The following is a 12,973-nucleotide window of genomic DNA, read 5'->3' as shown; positions in this document are numbered from 1 at the left end:
TCACTTCACACTTATGCCATTGAAAATTGAAAAACACTGTACAAAGTCTTGTAGAGATTGGAGTTTCCTCGTTTTTTGTTTCTTCCAAGTTGCATGCCTGTTTATGATCACCGTGTTTGATAGCTCCATGATGATGATATTACTAACCAGCATGGCCTGCTTCGTCGTAAACTATAAATTATGGTCAACTCTGTGTGTGAAAACATATATCTGAAGTGCCTGTGTAAGCTCATGTTACAAAGGCAAAGGGCTTCTGTCACTAAAGTAAAATACAGCCCCCCCCCCCCCTTTAAAAAAAAAATGCGAATGTGTAGTGTAGGGCCCCTGTTTATACAAACTGTCTGGACATACTGAAGTCAAATTATTTGTAAAAGAAATGTTGCAACCTGATGGTCACTTCCGCGATTTGCAACTTATACACACCTACATCATGTAGGTAGTAGTATGTATTATTTGACAAGTGGCTGGGATAACCTATGTCATGTATGTGGCAGTAGGCTAATCTCAACTTATTTCCAACAGACTCTGTTGGCATGGTAGAGGATATGGAAGGAAATTCCAATTTTAGTGGTGGGAGGAAAACCCCGGAATGACATTCTAGGGAAAACCCGTGGAATCAAGCAGGGACTGAATACCCTGATCCACATAATGGCCCAGTTGGGATTCGAATCTGGGACACAACCTACAACCTCATTCTCCATGAAGGTAAAATAAGTTTATTTGGGTAACGAATATTTCTAATTACTTCTCTATGTACAATTGAATAGTTGTGTTTGTTTAGTGTGTCGTCCATCCAAAGGGAGTATGGATGGCCAAAAGAATTAAATAAAAACTAAATCAGTGAATAAATATCCATTTAATTAATTAATCAATTAGTTAATAATTAAGTGGAAAAGGAGGCTTGTTTTAATGTTTGTTTAACCATGGAGATAGGAATACCTCCATGGTGCAATATGTGCATTTTAGCAAGAATCTTAATTGGCTCCTTAATGATGTTGTGTCTCTATACAAAACTCTGTGGCTAGTATTGTTTTAAGATAAATCATATATTGAATGCTGTGGTCCTTATGGCATTCACCCAAATTATTATTTTTTTTCATTACTTGAAAGGTTGAGGCAAGGAAGAAGAAATGCTGGTGCAAAGAGTGGCTGTTGGTCCACAGGCCAGATAATGGACTGACATACGTCAGGTGCAAGCAAAGAAAATGGCTACAGGTAAAGCTAAGACTTTTGACTCTAAGTCAGTTTTAAACTGACTTAGAGTCAAACGTCCTATAGCTTTTAGAATACCTCTAATTCTGTTGTGAACTGCCAAACAATTCTGTGCCAGTCTGTACAAATCTTATATCCTGATTCCATGTCTGAATATTACTGCACATACAGAATGCTTTGTGTTCCTTGAAAATGTATTTAGAAAAAGTAGGACCAGAAATGTGTTGGGTTGGGAGGCTGTCTCTCCCAGCATATGGGACTACATGTGGCATAATTATGTTAAACAATGTAATGAACATGATGCCAGGTTGAATGAATCAGTTCAAAAAGACAGTGTAGAGTGCCAGAAACAACAATAGGCCACAAATATACAACTCTATGAATGTTCCCTCACGACTCAAAATGTTAAATTGCAATATTGCATGGCAAAAAAATGTTTCTGGTATTTACAGTACGAGATCTTGAGCAGATTATATTTGATATTTTTATTGCTCTTTTACTGCAACACATGCCAAAAATAGCTGAAGTGTTATGGTTATTAATCAGGTTGAAACTAGGAGCAAAATCGCTGTAAGCAGCCAAGTTGATCAGAATAGCCGGAGGACCACCGACAAGAGACTGGATGGCTGTTAGAAAGAAATGGAATGATTTGAAGGTCCAGACTCAGGCTACAGGTAATCCAAGACCTCAAACTGGTTTTCTTCTGCCTGGCAATAGACAGGATTTTCTTAATTAGGCTTTGATGAAATGTGGTGATTAAATGTCAGCGCCATATGTTTTCATTTCTTTTAGGTTCGTGACTCTTACAAGAAGGTTTGAAATCACTTAGTGAAAAAAAAATCACCTTTCTTATTGTTGTAATTGTGTCGACCTCTACAAATAAATTGTACGTTTGGTCAACTGTTACTCAATAGAGACACATGCCTTTCTCCAGAAATCCATCTCATTTCCTATTCTGAACTTGTCTCTTACCAGGATAGGAGGATCCATACCAGCATAGGAAACATTTGAACTAGTCAAAGATGCCTTGGCACTGCAGACAAAGTATGGAGTCGGAGGACAAGAGACGGAGACGGGTCTCTTTTGCAGTTGGTTGGTGACAAAGAAGTTGCATGTAGGCCTATTGACTTATTGGACACCTTGTGCGTTACTTTAATGTACAAGAAAGTTTTTTGTCGAGGCTACAAAATAAGAACTCGAAGTGGAGGAGGAGCTGTTGCAAATTGAGAAGTCCAAGTTGCATCTATGAAACCAAATTGGGCTGTTCAGAAAGACATCTTGGAGTGTCTTCCATCTATGCAAATTAACTTGGTCTTTATTTATTTAAATGAATAACTTGGATTCACGAACAAAATCAAAGACATTGAATGGAATTGGAGTAATATTTCAAGTGGCAAGCATGTTTCAAACAATAATTGTCCCTGCACATTTGTACATTTAATGTTAATTTCTTCATTAAAAGTTTGTTCATTTTCAAAAGGGACTTTTCATTTGAAAAGATGGGTGTGGAAGTTGTGTTTACATTGGGCATTATGGGCCTTATTCACGAGTCTGCCATATTGCATTGAAAGTTAGGTAAAATCTTAATTTTTGGAACTTGCGAAGAGAATGAAAGCAACTTAATGTATAATAAATTCCAGTCTGCTTCAATGAATAATTTAGAATTTGTAATTAAACATTCCCCTATATTTAAAGTCATATTTTGTGCCTGCATAATTAGTCTGGCGCCATGCCATTCAACTGTTAACAATTGATGAAATACATTCAGGGAACTCGACAAAAATTGCCAACTCGTGAATAAGGCCCACATTGTCTGCAAAACTCAAATTCGGCAACATTTTACCAAAAATCAAGTACCTGTAAGTCTATGAAATGTTTATTTTAAAAAATACCTTTTTTGCATCAGTTTAAGTTCAATGAGTATTGAAGTGTTGTCTTCGTGAAATATACATGTCATTGTATTTTTAGATGTGTAGATTATTTTCATGTTTAAAGAATAAAATTGCAGAGGTCTCATCTATACATGAGGTCAAACGTTCACTGAAATGTGATGAATTATTTTGTCCCCTGGCAGCGCCCCCGTGAAGTGCTTCAGTAGCATCATTTTCACCTTCATTGTCATCTTATGCATCAAAATAGTTCTTCCTGTCCCTAAAGACTCTCTCCCTTTGGAAAGCACAACGATTCTGCATCAAAAGCAGCAGAAAAACCCATGATAAGTCGCAGCGATTTTACTTACTCTGGCAGAATGTCAATTTTTAAAACATTTTCCCCACCAAAAATTACATTTAAGATTGATTGTTTTACTGCTACAATTGATTCGGATCAAGTGTAAAGTTAAGTTTGATTCGGACTAAAATTTCTTTTTGCAAGGGACATAAGTTTAATTGTAAATTTCAGGGTTTGCTTTGGAGATAAGATTGATTTTGGCAGGATAAGATTATTCGGGAAGTTTTATGAAAGGAACCACAGCTGTTCGTCATCACCAGAGGTGGACGCCCTCCCGTATGTCCGTTCGTCACAAGAATCTAATCCTCTCAGCAACGATGCACGTACGCGATACGCAAACGTCGCATGACGTCATAATACGCACACGCATCCCGTACCTGCACGGTTTTCTAATGGTCCCTAATGGCAGCAGCCGCCACGCCAGCAGCAGCAGCGGCACCAGCACCAGCACCGGCAGCAGCAGCAACCGGGACAGCAGCAGCCGCATCCGTCGCCGCCGCGTCAGCATGAGCAATAGCACCCCCCCCCCCAGCTCGAGCATGCCTGGACTGCCGTGTGATGTGCGTATTTGGGCACATTAAATAAAACCTCTGACAAATTTTGCTACATGTTTTTTTTGGGTTTACGCTGGTCTTTAAAGATGTATCTTAAACACGTAAACAAATAAAACTGTGATATTTTTCCTAATTATTATCGATAGAGACATTTTATACTTCTTTTCGTTGAAACATTTATTTTATATGATCGGAACTAAATGTGTCCTGACCAGGAGGATCCTGGCTGGGCCTCTCCTTTCGACTAATTAGTCAACAACTACAACCCTCCAGCGCGGTCTATATACACATGCTCTCATGAAGCCCCAAATCAAACGCACATCGCCAGCTGGAATTGACAAGACCAGCGTAACCAATCGGGGGAAAAAATCACTAATAAAACAACCACAAGACATAACTCGTGAATTTATCTTTTTGGGGGCATTCGTTTTGTATGTGCATATGCCGCGTGGCATTAAATAAACTGAATATTTGCTCTCATCATGCAGCGAGTATCCGCTGTTACAAGAAAAAAGTCACAATCCTTTCCATTGTTAATTTCTAAAGACGTTGACGGGTCGTGGTCAACCTCGTCCCCAGTGCTTACTTTATTTCCAACCTAGTTTCCAAGAGCAGGTATAGGGCGCGTACTGCTCGACATCCTGGGGACGAGGTTGGGTCGTGGTTGATTGAGCTTAGGGGCGGAGCTAGCAAGTTAGAGCTTTTTCATTGGCTGGGACCAAAATGGCCGTTTCGCATGTGTGCAAAACGCATGAACACTATCATCACTCGTACTCAATATAGCATTGTTCTTACTGAACGAAGACCCGTTTCTGTGGACCTCGTTCTCACGGTCTACTCTGAACCTCAAGAAAGCAGTTAGTAGGGGCGTACTGTTTGGAACAGTGGGGACGAGATTGCATATCTATGTACTGGGTTCGGTCGTACCAACCGGGCTGCAAACAGGGCGCTGGGAAGGGCTGATGAGCTTCACAGAATCTTGTGAAGGAAGTGGCCTATGACCTTTATATAAAGCACTAGGCTGCAGTTAGACAATGCGCGCAAAATGCTATCCCGAAAACTTCCCATAGAAATGCATACATTCCGCATACCGGATGTGATTTCTTTTTCAACGGACTATGTGGACAAATTTTGAGCGTCGCATCATAATGCAATCATTGACCCTTCGTGAATTCGAAACGGAGCCTGAGCAAGTAACTGGAATCCCAAATTTACAACACAGATAAATTTACAGATTTTCCTTTATTATAACGCTTTTCAATGAAAACAAAAGCATTAATGAATTGGAATAAAAGAGTGATGAATCAGTCTTTATTGGCCGTTTGAAACATTGCAGGGTCGTGGTCGTGATGACTTGCAGGTCACAGGTCAGGCTAAATAATCCAAACAGAGCGTGAATTCATCAGCTCTTCCCAGCATCCTGTTTGCAGGAGCACGTTTTGGCGCTGTGACCGTAAACATGTTTCTGAACCGACCGGAAACCTCGGTTCACTTATGTTTCAAGATGGCGGAAAGGTAAACAAGCTTAGCAGACGATGTTACCTTTTACAATAAATGGGGTTTAAATAGTGAGTTTTTACCTTCAATTAGTACGGAAGTTGATACAGAATATCAGGCCTACTCTTTTTTAGAACTTTAGGGGAAACGCTATATACTTCTGCTTTGAATGTTATTGTTAATCATGTCCGGTCGCCGCGAGATTTTTTTTTCGGGGGGGGGGGTTGTGCAGTCACGTAGGCAGTAACATGACGTCATGAACAATTTTCCGGTCAGTCGTTTTCGCGGTGCACAGGAAACATGTTTCAGGTCACGGCTGTGACGTCAGAAACATGTTCCAGTTCAAGGGCCGCCAAAACGTGCTTCAGGGCAAAAGGGTACGGTACGAGGGAATGTATTTTGAGTCCCGTTTTATCGCCAGAGGGCGCAATGCACTATGCGACAAACGCGCCGCCATTGTTCGGCCATTGTTCGTGCACAAACACGGCGGGATGTCCTATCCAGTCTGTGTATATGGAGATCAATGGGCACGGCAGATCAATCGAGCGGTATTAGATGTGTAGCTGTCTTGATTCTGAAAAGATGGATATTGCAGCGCCAGCGCGTTTTTGCAGTACTTGCTAAATTTTAATGTAAAAAAACTAACAAATCATTTCATTCACAATTGTCTTTTTTCCCCTTATCATTTACTCTACATTGCACATTTTGAATTGTACTTTTTTAATTACTTCTCTCCAAAGGTATGCCACCAATTGCTGATTTTGAACTGGAATCAAAGAAATTCCATGCACTTGCTATAAATACACACATCAGATTATCTGCATTTATTCGTTTCCTAGATCACTCCGTCAAAACAATGGGCTATTTATTATATCAGAAACACGAAATAAAGTTATACATTGTTAAACAAATATTCGTCAGTCTCATCCGATCAGTCTCAGCCGATCAGTCTCAGCCGGTCAGCCTCAGCTGGTCAGTCTCAGCCGATCAGTCTCAGCTGGTCAGTCTCAGCCGATCAGTCTCAGCCGATCAGTCTCATCCGATCAGTCTCATCCGATCAGTCTCAGCCGATCAGTCTCAGCCGGTCAGCCTCAGCCGGTCAGTCTCAGTTGGTAAGTCTCAGTTGGTCAGTCTCAGTTGGTCAGTCTTGGCCGGTCAGCCACAGCTGGTCAGTCTCAGTTAGTCTGTTTTAGTTGGTCGGTCTTAGCTGGTCAGTCTCAGCTGGTCAGTCTCTGTTGGTCAGATGGTCTGTCTGACAAAGGGTTGCTTCCAGAACTTGATATCAGCTTTTAAATAGGTTTCCATACAGGGACTTATCCAAGCTCAATTATTACTTGGCACGACATTGGGCAAGATTGTCCGCTTCATTAAAGTTGTCTTGCGGTACAAAGTGACTGAAGTCAACCGAAGCATCTATCCGCTGCGCGATCAGGCCGTGGTTTTTCATACAGAAACACTACTTCGGTAGAGTAATTCCGGGGGTATTCTTTGAAAGCATATGACTGAATGAGTAAGACATCTTTTTGCTTCAACTTAACATCAAAACCAACCATTTCGAACCATAAACATAATGCGTTTAGCTGTCAATTGAAAACAAGCGGTCGTACAGATTAAGTGTTCGTGTACAATAGGTTTACATGAGCCAATGCAATCTAGCATCAATCCATTGAACCATCAAACGACTCTAACGTAATACTTAATGGCCCATTTTCACCGTCATACACATATGATCTTATGGCTCCATTTCAGGTAGCTGTACTGCTTGTCAAATCACGGTAATATAGAAATATTAGGAAAACAGGAATCTGTGTAGTGTCATCTGATTGAATCCTCTGTTAATAACTTAAGTCCATCACAATGTTCATCCTAAGTCCATCACAAGTCCACCACAAGTCCACCACAAGTTCATCAAAAGTCCATCACATGTCCATCACAAGTCCATCGTAAGTCCATCACAAGTCCTTCAGTCTGAAATCACGTGACTGGCCATCCACAGTACCGTAACAGAAGCATTCCTTTGTCATTGTTATGCAGCTTCTTTTACTGGACCGATAAAAGGACTTGGACTGCACTTATGAACGGACTTGTGACTGGACTTGTGACTGGACTTGTGACCGGACTTGTGGCTGGACTTTGTGACTGGACTTGTGACTGGACTTGTGACTGGACTCATAACTGGACTAGTGACTGGACTTGTGACTGGACTTGTGAAAGTACATGCGCAGGAGCCGAATACAACACTCTCATAACATATGACATTGTTCTCACTAAACATGCATTTTGCTTTGGTTTAATTATTTAACAAAGATTTAACACACACACCAATTTTCAAATGTGCACATCTTAATTTCATTGGCATTGCGTTTTCTCTTATTCATTAAAAAAAAAACCCATATTTTTAATGCCCAAGAATGTATCTCGAACTGTAGTTTCTATAATTATCATCGCCTCACAACGTTAAATGAATAGACAATAAATTTAGGCCGTGTGGATCGTCAAAATACCAAATTGATGAAATTGAGTAATAACGACGCCTTGTTCTATTGCATCTGTATAGCCCTTCTGCCATAATTTAAGAGTAAATTGTGTTTATATATTTTGCCTTTTTAAAATCTTCTGACGCGCTCGGTGTATTCTATGAACACTGTAAATATCAAAGACAGAATTCCATTATTGTAATTTCTGCGCTCCCTTGCTTTACTGGTTTTTCTGCAGGTTCATTATTAGCACCAAGCTTGCTGGCTACAATGCATTCTGCGTTTTTAATATTTTACCTTTTCAAAGTCTTCTGACGCGCTCAGCATATTCTATGAAAACTGCAAATATCAAGGAAAGAATTCCATTGTTACAATTTCCTTGCTCTTGCTTTATTATTTTTTTTCCTGCTGGTTCATTATTAGCACCAGGCCTGCTGGCTACAATGCATTCTGCGTTTCTAATAGTTCGCCCTTTCAAAGCTAGCATTTTGACGCGCTCGTCATATTCTACGAATGCTGTGAATATCAAGGTGAAAATGTCTTGATTGCAATATCTGCGCTCTCGCTTCATATCATTTCCTACAGCTTCATTCGAAAGCGTTGTTATAATTAGGCCCACTGAAGCTTTTTGAATACAGTGGATCGATCGTTAACGGAAGACAGTTCCGTTCCTTTGCAATGCCGCGCCATTTCATATCGACTTCTGACTGTTAGCAGTGGGCTGCATTGTTTACTATGAAGACGGAAATTCACTTCTGATTGGCTAGTTTTGTTACGGCAATGTAATATTTCATTGCCATTATATTTACTTTGCTCGATATTGAAAAAAAAAATGTATATACACTGTACATGTATACGTTTATGTGTGATAACGTTTGTACAGGTTTTTATCATTGCGTTGCCGTATTGCTCTGGATGTGCAGGTTTATCAGAATATTCTGCTTACAAACTTTCGATTGTCAACATATGTGATGGAGGGCCATTTCTTGCGGAAAAGAATGCAAGAATCCTAATAAAAACGAAAAATAACCCCAAAATTAATCATGGTTTGGTGTGAATATTGCCGAGTTGCCGTAAAGAGGAGCTGAGAGGCAGCGGCTTGATCTCATTGAGGGATATACCAATAGTGTACATATTTAATTCAAACGCTGTTTCCGCTTCGCGGTTACCTTTGTATAATTTGTGAAATAAAAATGCCCATAAATAAAACATGTATTCGGTCCTGCTAGTTTACTTTCTGCTGGATTTGTTCCATGATCGAATCACAACTCGAATCGAATTTATATTTAAATTACATGGCAATAAAAACTTTGACCGTCTTCTTTTCTCTTAATTTTAAAAAGTCCGCAACAGAAAGTAGGAAGTCGTGGGTTCGAGTCCCACCGAGCGTTTTTTTCCCCAAAAAACTTCATTCGGCAGGTAACACACTGAGTATACAGGGTGAGTCAAAAAAAGCGAAATCCAAATGTCGGGACTATTATTTTAGTGAAGTTCTGCATGTAGCACTCTGTGAATCAGGATATAGCCAAATTCATAAGCTTTCTTTTAGTATAAGAATCTTTCAAATCACTCATGTACTTTTAAAGTTACGGAATTTGAAACACAATCACCATTTTAAAGTTCTGTCCACGGATCACAAAAAAAGTGTCCGTTCTTTCAGCAGAACGAACACAATTCAAACACCTCCCTATGTGATTTGCTTTCGTTGTGCTGAAAGAACACTTACCTTCTTGCTTTTTACGCTAATAAGCTTCTACTGTTTGGTATTTATTTTGTAACATATGTGTTTACAGCGCCTCTATAAATCTGAGAGTATCTTCCAAAATCCGGCTTGTAAGAAGAACCTTCTCCCTAATATTGAATAAACCTTCTCCTATTTTGAAACCATTGCTGCTGCTGCTGCTGCTGTTACTGCTGTTGCTGTTTTTGCTGCTACTGCAGGCTGCTGCTGCTACCGTTGCTGTTGCTGGCTGCTGTTGCTACTCATGTTGCTGCTGCTGTTGCTGCTGTTGCTGCTGCTGCTGCTGTTCCTGCTGCTGCTGCTGTTCCTGCTGCTGCTGACGATGATGCTGCTACTTCTGCTGCTGCTGCTTCTGCCGTTGCTGCTGCTGCTGCTGTTGCTGCTGCTGTTGTTGCTGCTGGCTGCTGTTGCTACTCATGTTGCTGCTGCTGTTGCTGCTGTTGCTGCTGCTGCTGCTGCTGGTGCTGTTGTTGTTGTAACCGCTGCTTTTGTTGTTGTTTCTGCTGCTGCTGCAATTTCCTACCTCATTATTTTCTAACACTATTAAGAAAAACAGACACATTACTATTATTAACCTCAATTATGAGTAAGCCAATTCCCGACGGATTTTGGTCGTTTCCAGCATGCATTGGACCATAACGTTTCTATACACATACTGGCCATTTTTTTTGAAGACATCTCATGTGTTTTGTACACGCAAATCAAAAGTGGACCTTCGGTCAATCGTTGACCCTACTGTCCTCCAGTGTTCAAGGTCCACGATGTGTAAAATGTAAACCCACACGCTCACCACCAGTCGTGTTTTACAGTTTTTCCTTTGTCCTTGTAATATAACACTCTTCCATAAGTACAAAACCGTTTTTACAGTTTTTCCCTTTGTCCTTGTAATATACACTCATCCATAGACTAAGCACATAACCGTACGATCCATGCAGGACCGTTTTCAACAAAAGGCCCAATATACGCCCATCTAGGACTGATGAAAGGACATGTGTTTCTCCCTTTGTGTGTCTGTCCTTGGGGGTTATGTAGAACACGTTCACCACCTCAAAACCAACCCCTTGTCGTCATGTGTGGGCGATACGTCCTCCCCCTCCACATGCAGGATTTACGCCCATGCTTGACATCAACCGACAATATTGAAATATTTCAATACTATAGGCGCTCATACAATGTCAATGTTCCATTAAGACCTCTGTTATGAATGAGAGAACATTACATTTTCTTTTCTTTTCTTGTGAACAGTTGTCGAAGGACATATAATGCCACACTTCAATTACATTGTATTTTCACTTTTCGATTTTGTTTTATTTCTTATAACCTCTCAAATGTAAACATCTCTATCATAGGCTAAGAAGTTCAAATGAATAAAAAAAAAATATGGGAAGGCTCCTCAGCCATATTGCGCGAGTGAATTGGTTTTTTATATATTTTAGTATTTTCTAACACAATTGAAAACGTTCCTCAGTCCCAGATTCATGTAATCATAACTTAACGAAGTAAATGAATTTCAAACTTTTTACTGTCGTGCAGATATTTATGACCACATAAACCAGTGATTTCACTTGTAACAAGCACATAAATTTGTCGTTGTCATTGCCCATTTTTTCATCATGGGTGAAGAAGATAAATTTGATTTGTACGATTCTTGTTTTAAATCACTAGGACAAACCATAACCACATACTTATAGTGTACAGAGTGCAGAAAAAGGTATACACTGTACATGTATGCGGAATGTTCTCTTTACATTACATGAAGATGTAGCCAATCTCATTCATACAATACCATAAGTCTTGTCTGCAGTTTGAAATCTGTACAATACTATAGTTTTAGACTAAAGATAATTCTTTTGACAAATAAAATATTTGAGATTACTTTTTAAATTACAGATTAGTTATGTTATCAATTATTATTAACATTTTAACAACTAAAGTGTCATTTTTGTAAGAAATATTCTCAATTAATTGTTAGTTGAAATGTAATTCGTTTTCCTGAAAATGTTTCCCGTTCATGTCATTCATCAAAGCTCATTTTCAATAAACATTTCTGACTAAACTTTTATACACCATTTCAAAGATGTCAAACTTTCTTCCCATTAGTGTTTCTCAGATACCGCGTTGAGAAGGGTCGGGGCACAATTAGACAAATTGTCTTCATTGGGCAAATTGATAGTGCATCTCCATTTTTTGTAATTGAGAGAGCGGCACTTGCTTTTGGTGGCCAGTTCAGCGTCCGTTTTATTCGCGTGAAAAGCACTATTATGTTTAGGAGTCAGTTCAGGAGAGCCACAATTTCAATGTTGTGAGCGGTCGACTAATTAAGCTTTCAAGGAGCAGTTGTCCATCTTGAGAAGGTCTACAAAGGGGTACTTGTCATTTTGAGGACCAATTTTGCATTTAATACAAAACAAAAGGCAAACTCTGTATCGCGATCACCTGTTTGGGGGTTTATTACATTGTCAATCAATCAATGAAATTCTGTAAAGAGAATCGCCCCCAATCATGTGAATATTTATACCATACACCGTTTACGATGTTCACCAGTCACAACTCGTGATGAGATATGCACTTGGCCTGGCAGTAAAAAAGTGGCACAATACAATCACAACGGCCAAAAGTGAAATTACAGTGTGCTAGCTAGATAAAGTGCCGATATGAACACTCACTATGCATGTGCATATACATGTAGTCCTCTTGTTTTTTCAAGACGACAGTTTTGGCAGTTATACGTAAGCTATGTACATGTACGTTCGTGGTATACAGGTAATTTTACCTGAAGTCCTGATAAAACACGCCCTCACGACCACGTGCATGTGTGGTGTATGGGAAGCAGGCGATGCCGAATCTGGTCAATGTATACATGCACACACTTGCGGTTTATGCTCGCTTTGGACAAGGCATTTTTTATACGACGCCGCGTCAACTGTGTGAACAATTTGACAAGCTGGGAACTTGGCACTGTTGAGGCAAATGTTTACGCTATCATTTAATGGGCAATTCAAGATTATATCTGTACGGTTTGATTTGTTAGCAATTTTTGAAAAAAGGAAAGGTATTTTCAACGGAACTTCCGGTCTGATGACGTCATACGCCTAAAACTTCTCACACGTCTTAAGTGGGTCAAGGTCATCATATACACCAATATTTAGGCGATTCCGACAAACTTCGCCACAGACATCTATTCAAAATACATTTTTGCAAATTTTCAACCTGTCGCTAGAGGGCGCTCGAAGATTGCATGACGTCATTGGTAGATGATTTGA

General features: G+C 39.8%; 1 long non-coding RNA gene across 1 annotated transcript; it reads left to right on the top strand.

Moving 5' to 3' along the window:
* The first annotated feature begins 996 nt into the window (after window positions 1-996).
* Window positions 997-2,376, top strand: LOC119733757. Its single transcript, XR_005271967.1, has 3 exons — window positions 997-1,215; window positions 1,759-1,886; window positions 2,188-2,376. It is a non-coding gene; the product is annotated as an uncharacterized LOC119733757 (long non-coding RNA).
* Window positions 2,377-12,973: the final 10,597 nt, after the last annotated feature.

This window comes from Patiria miniata, unplaced genomic scaffold (assembly GCF_015706575.1).
Source record: "Patiria miniata isolate m_02_andy unplaced genomic scaffold, ASM1570657v1 HiC_scaffold_26, whole genome shotgun sequence".
Taxonomy (NCBI): domain Eukaryota; kingdom Metazoa; phylum Echinodermata; class Asteroidea; order Valvatida; family Asterinidae; genus Patiria; species Patiria miniata.
This window is presented reverse-complemented; position numbering and strand designations above follow the sequence as displayed.